Consider the following 6,000-nt stretch of genomic DNA (forward strand, 5'->3'; position numbering starts at 1 on the left):
CCAGTAAAATGATGGATAAGTCACACATTTCAAAAACAAGAAAAATACATTTGAAGTTATGATTTAATTAAGAACTACATACTGTCGTCTAAATAGGTACCACGGTGCCATAATTAATACACAGATGGCTTTAACTACATTTTTAAAACCTATATTTTGCAAATTCAATCAAACGTTATATAGCAGAATTCTGTATAGCCGCTAACTGGGACTGAGCCCTGTGCGATTGTGAAAAAATGCGGTTGATCAGTAATCTCCCAGAACGTGATCTGTTCATTAATATATAATCCCCAAATTTTAAATAAAATATTGGCAAATAAAATGCAGATAAACCCGCTTTATATTATGATTGCCATGCTGGGATAGTTAATTATAAAAAACAGGTTTGACTTTCGCCTTTCACAGCTCATCACAAGTGTGAGAAAAAAAGAGCTGAAAAAGCAGTGTTTTAATAACAGAACATCGTTAGAAAAAAGTAGGTTTGTGTCATTTGCATATAAACAAATGCAAGCACTCTTTATAGCAAAAAAGACATTACTGAATGCATTGTACAGTAGTTTACCACAGTATAAGTATGTCATTAGAAGAAAGACATTTTCTGCCATTTACTTACTGTGCATGTAAATGAATGCAAACAATTTGTTTTATAACAAACTTACAGAATTCACTGCATTTTAATACAATGTAGTATATACTTTTTGACATTAGAAAACATTATGTTTTGTATTATTTACTGCAAATGTAAATAATTGCAAAGTAGGTTTCATTCAGTAGGTTCCATGAACTGAAATTTGTCTTTTCAATAATCATTGGACCCAATACAGGAGCTCCAGTATTACGACACTGAAGGAACCAACAATACACAGCACTATCCACAATTATATTCACTTTGGAGAGGCCACTGCTGTCTGCGTCCCTGTTAAAATGTACACAGCCCTTTTCAAGACTTTGTATTATTTTTCGCTTTGTAGCAACAGAAAAATAATTTATTCGTTTTCTCTTGCCCTTGTCAGCAAGTTCTACTGTATTTGTATCAAAATACATGTTAAACATAGTTAAAAGGGTATTCAGATTAGCGTATTGGGAATTCATCCTACTTGATAGGCCATTTTATTAAAGCAGTGTGGTGCACAAGGTAGTTTTCTTTTAAACAAGTAACAATGTTTTATATGAGCTTGGTGCTAACTGTAGACATTACACACATTATCTTTACTATTTGCCCAACCTATTAGAGATTATAGTCTTAGATGATGCCTTGGTTTGGTTCCTGTATTTTTTAAAGCTGTCTCAAGGAAACAAAATACTATGGTGTAAATTAACATTAATTAAATCCTTATATCTCATTGTCTGAGCTGGAATATTTCTAGATGATTAGGCTTACTTTTTGTCGAAATGGAAATTTGGATATGTGGATTTGGAAAGCTAAGCACTTAAAAAAGACTGACCTTTATATAATGAGTATTGTTTCTCTTTAAACAGAAGGTGCATAGCAGAAAAAATTAAAATAGAAATAAAACTGAATATATGTTTTTTAAAAAGGCTAAATATCAGATGTGTGATAATTAATGTATTGGGGCTGGGATATATTCCCATCCAAATGTCAACATGATGAATGTATATTGGAACACAATATTATTTAAAACTTAACACTAATGTATTATTAACTTGGCTTTAAGAACAATGAGCCTCATAAGGGGAAAATGAAGAGCAGTGGTTATGAGTTACTAACATTAAATCATTACCCACAATGCATTTGCACAAACCACATAATTATATTTTAAAGTCGGTAATAAAGACTAAATTATATACTTGTGTAACTTTAATGATATATATGTGTGTGTGTGTGTGTGTGTGTGTGTGTGTGTGTGTGTGTGTGTGTGTGTGTGTGTGTGTGTACACAGAACGGCTAAGATTGATACCCTGGTGTAACAGTACAAAGTAACTGATGCAAGGAACTTAAAAAATTCTAATGAACGGCAGATGCTTAAATCCCTTTAGTAGGGGCTGTACAAATAGGCAAAGGGGCAAAACCAGGATCTGAAATCTGCCCCTTCTTACTTCAAGCTAAGATGAGCAGGTGTGTATAGGTATAAATACTTGTTTCTTTCTTTCTTTTTGTATTTCAGGAATAATAATAGTATGTAGCTTACAACATAATAAATAACATTAACAACAATAAATAACAATAACATATATGTGTTTTTGGCCACATATTTGACAGGGATTATTGTCTACATACAGCCATGTATACGTGTTTCATTTCCACATATCTCTTCTTTGTTTGGTACGACAAAACTAACATCTTAGAGCATTTCAATGATAAAAAACGATCACCTGTTGTATTAGACATCTACATCAGGAATATTTTGAATACAGTTTGGCATGATGTGTTACAAAAGAAGCCAAAGCCGTTTGCTCTTCATACCTTGGTGAGCATAAATCCAACACATACAGGGGCGCTGGACCTAGGGGTGCTGGGGGTGCAGCAGCACCCCCTGGATTGAAGTGCTGTGCACCTGCTTCCATCATATACAGGGGCTACAGTGGTTTTGTGCAATGGCTTTCAGCACGCCCAGTATACAAATTAATATACAAATTAATCACACCGGCAGTTAAATCATAGCATCGTCAACAATACATTTTTAATAGTCAGTTACCCTTTGAAAAGTACGTTTCAAGTAAGTTAATTTTGTCATTTTATTCGGTCTGGATTATTACTTGGAAGATTTGCAATAGTTTCATTTTATTCATGTCACATTTTGTAAAGATGTAAAATAAATAAGCAATAGTAAGGGCACTAAAATATATTTACAGTAAACATAAATTGTAAATACCGGGTACTTGCGGCAGCTAGGACAGTTACTCAGGGTTTAATGACCTCCAGTAATCTAGTACCCCGGTACTAAGGATAAAGTGTGCATCAAGAGCTACACCTTTGTGCATCTCTCCCAGTATTTTCTGGTATGAACGTCAACTTTAACCACAAATTAAAACGCTTTTTTATTGACTGTAGATTGGCGTTACAATAGAATAAGAATGATGTAATATGTTTTTGTCACCAGAGATTTACTTTTAAAAAGAAGACTCCTTACCTCATTCTCTTTGTCTCGCATGCCCTCATTGGGCTTGCAAACCCCTCGCTCTAACCGTATCCATGTGAAATCAATGGAATTCTGACAGCAAAGCCCCAAACAACATTTATGCAGTGTGCCAAAAATGAGGCAGGCACAAGCATTATGGCAAAACAGGAAAATAGATCCTCTATTACCATAATCTCTGGAGGACACTTGACGGGTCTCATCTACCTAATACATGCGTTTATAGTCGTTTTCTGCAGTCAACGCTCCGTGCACTCTATATTCAAATATAATTTACGAATACGCCAAACTGTGCTGGAAAATAGACGGAGCTTTAATACTGTCAACATTGTAGCGTAAACTGTCTTTAGGGTTAGGGATACAATTTAAGGCGAGGCAATCACATTGATTGTCACAAAAGTAATTTAAGACGCTACATTAAAAAAAAAAAAAAAAATCATTTGCTGACCTACCTAGAACAAGACCTGATGATGTGACGGTCGTGTGAACTATACGATCGTATATATATATATATATCTATATATATATATATCTATTTTTGCATGATATATATATATATATATATATATATATATATATATGTACTGAAAAGAATTAGCTATAAACAAGGTATTTGTGCCTAAATACATTACAAACGTATTATTTTAAGAATAGATAAGAGTCTATATATAAATACATAGGTACGTAATGATGTTAACAAAATAGAAACACACATTTCAGACCAACTGTTATAGTGTTTCATTTTACATATACCCTATACAGTATTTCCCAAATACGTACTAACTGTGATGAGAATGGGCTGGTTTCTTATCTTCTAAGTTTAACTGTCAATATGAAATACAATGAAAGGGATTCAGAAAAACGTGCTTACCTTTTGTGGGTTTTGGATCAGATTGTACAAAGTCTTCTTTTAAGTCTTCTTTTCCATGTATGTTTGGTGGCTCTAAGTTGCGTGTTTAGAGTTTATTGAAATTCGTTTAGAGTCCTTGATCGATTTTCGCTTCATCCCAAAGCAGCGTTCAACACAGAATTAAAGTCGTTTACAATAGATCTATTGTCTTACTCTGAGGAAAGGCAAGTGTCCAGTGTCAAAGATACGCCAGGTGTTACTAATGCCAGTAAAAGCAGTAACCAAAGAAGATGCTCGCTCTGGGGAAAGGAAAATCCACGTGTTCACTAGCAGCTCCGGCTTACAAAACGAGTCAGCAACATACCCATACAATCACATAACCCTAAGAATGACAAGGATGGTCTGTTCTTAACACCGTTCAAGCGAGACTTGATTTACATGCTATGCCCATCCCCTTTTATTTAAAGCACCCACTTGTTTGAGTCCACAGATTGGTTTAGGTCTTGTGGTTCCCGTCCATGTCCCCTTAACGTTCTCATTTGCCTATTTAATTTTCAACCTACCGTTTACTAATAAAAACAGCGATCTAAAGCCTTTCGCTTTTTCACTTGCATCAGACCACACTGAAAATGTTTGAAATGTAAAATATTTCGGTACTAATCCGTCTACCTTGTGCTACCGTTTAACACCAACTTCATCATTTATGATCTGCCCCCATTAAAAACAAAACAAAACAAAAAACAATACTTTATTTCTATAAATCTATAATCACATCACCTTGCTGCTTGACATACGTCGCATGAACTTGGATCATGTGTAGATCTTTTTTTTTATCCCTTTACCACAGTACCTGTGTTTACAAATAGATTAGGTCGCAAAAATTAAGACCCCTGTTGTTTTCTGTCAAGAGACCACGTTTCGAAGCTACTTGTCCCTGAGAAACAGAGCTTCACGACAAGATTGCTGTATCTCTTTCTATGTCCCTGACCCGATTCATCTAAGCGCGGATTCTTTTTCAGTATCCACCGCACGATCTCTCTCTCAAAGCAGCCAGCCCAGGCAGCCAGCATACAAAACAGCTGACTCAATCCACAGACAGCAAATCAAGATAGGATACAGGGAATATACAGGAAGAAATGTGTGCGCAGGACAACCCATTCCATAGCCATATATACAGAAACACACATTTTCAATGGAGAAAAAAAATGTGCACAGGCTAATATATTATTTTATTTAAACATTACCTCGTAGTATTAAATAAAGTGTTGACAGGGGTAAGAGGCATGTAACTAAAACCTGTTCTGTTATATAGTCACCAGAAATGTCTGTACTCATTGTCAGCAGGACAATTGTGCAGTACGTGCATGAAAGTTAACTGATCCCTTTTGATATGGTCAAAGTGTTGGCTGTCCGGCACTATAGAAGAGGCAAATACATATATCTCGTTTAGCCAATCCCGAAAATAATTCCTCAAGTGAAACTATCACCGACATAATTGCCCACCTTATTAAAAATTGTACTTGTAAATATCCAAATACTGTAATAAAGTAAACGTTTACATTTACTAAACCTTTAGTGACCATATTCTTACACAAATGTAATCTAGTTTTCAAACAAGCAGATTTGTTCACATATACAGTTCAATTAGCCATAAAATCAAGTACAGTCAAAAGCTTAATATGCTTGTTTTTTTTTTAAATACTCATTTAAATAGCTATTTCTTACAAGTGTTTTATTAATTATTATATACTAATTTTGATCCACTTGCAATATAATAAACTATAGCTTTGTTAATCTGAACAATGTTGTTGTCTGTAATAAATACATTTTCTTATTGAGATATACAGTAACTGCAGCCAGGCTTTTTGAGTATTGACAAATGCAATAATTCTATGGCTTGGTCCTTAGGCATTATTTGTGATATTTATTTGTGACAAGCACCGGCCACATTCATTATGTGCTCTGTTCAAGAGTCATACTTTAATCATGTTTAAATCTAAAAGACGCCTGAAATGGCCCTACTTTTTGAAAACTATTATTTACAACACATTG

The 6,000-nt window shown here is 34.5% G+C and overlaps 1 protein-coding gene across 1 annotated transcript in view; it reads right to left on the minus strand.

Moving 5' to 3' along the window:
- The window catches only part of LOC121300590 (protein ELFN1-like), a 135,671-nt gene extending 130,727 nt beyond the window's left edge, over positions 1–4,944 (minus strand). The window contains exon 1 of the mRNA XM_041229186.1: positions 3,970–4,944. The gene's annotated coding sequence lies outside the window, so the exon portion shown is untranslated. The remainder of the gene's footprint in view (positions 1–3,969) is intronic.
- Positions 4,945–6,000: the final 1,056 nt, after the last annotated feature.

This window comes from Polyodon spathula, chromosome 26, assembly GCF_017654505.1.
Source record: "Polyodon spathula isolate WHYD16114869_AA chromosome 26, ASM1765450v1, whole genome shotgun sequence".
Lineage (NCBI taxonomy): Eukaryota > Metazoa > Chordata > Actinopteri > Acipenseriformes > Polyodontidae > Polyodon > Polyodon spathula.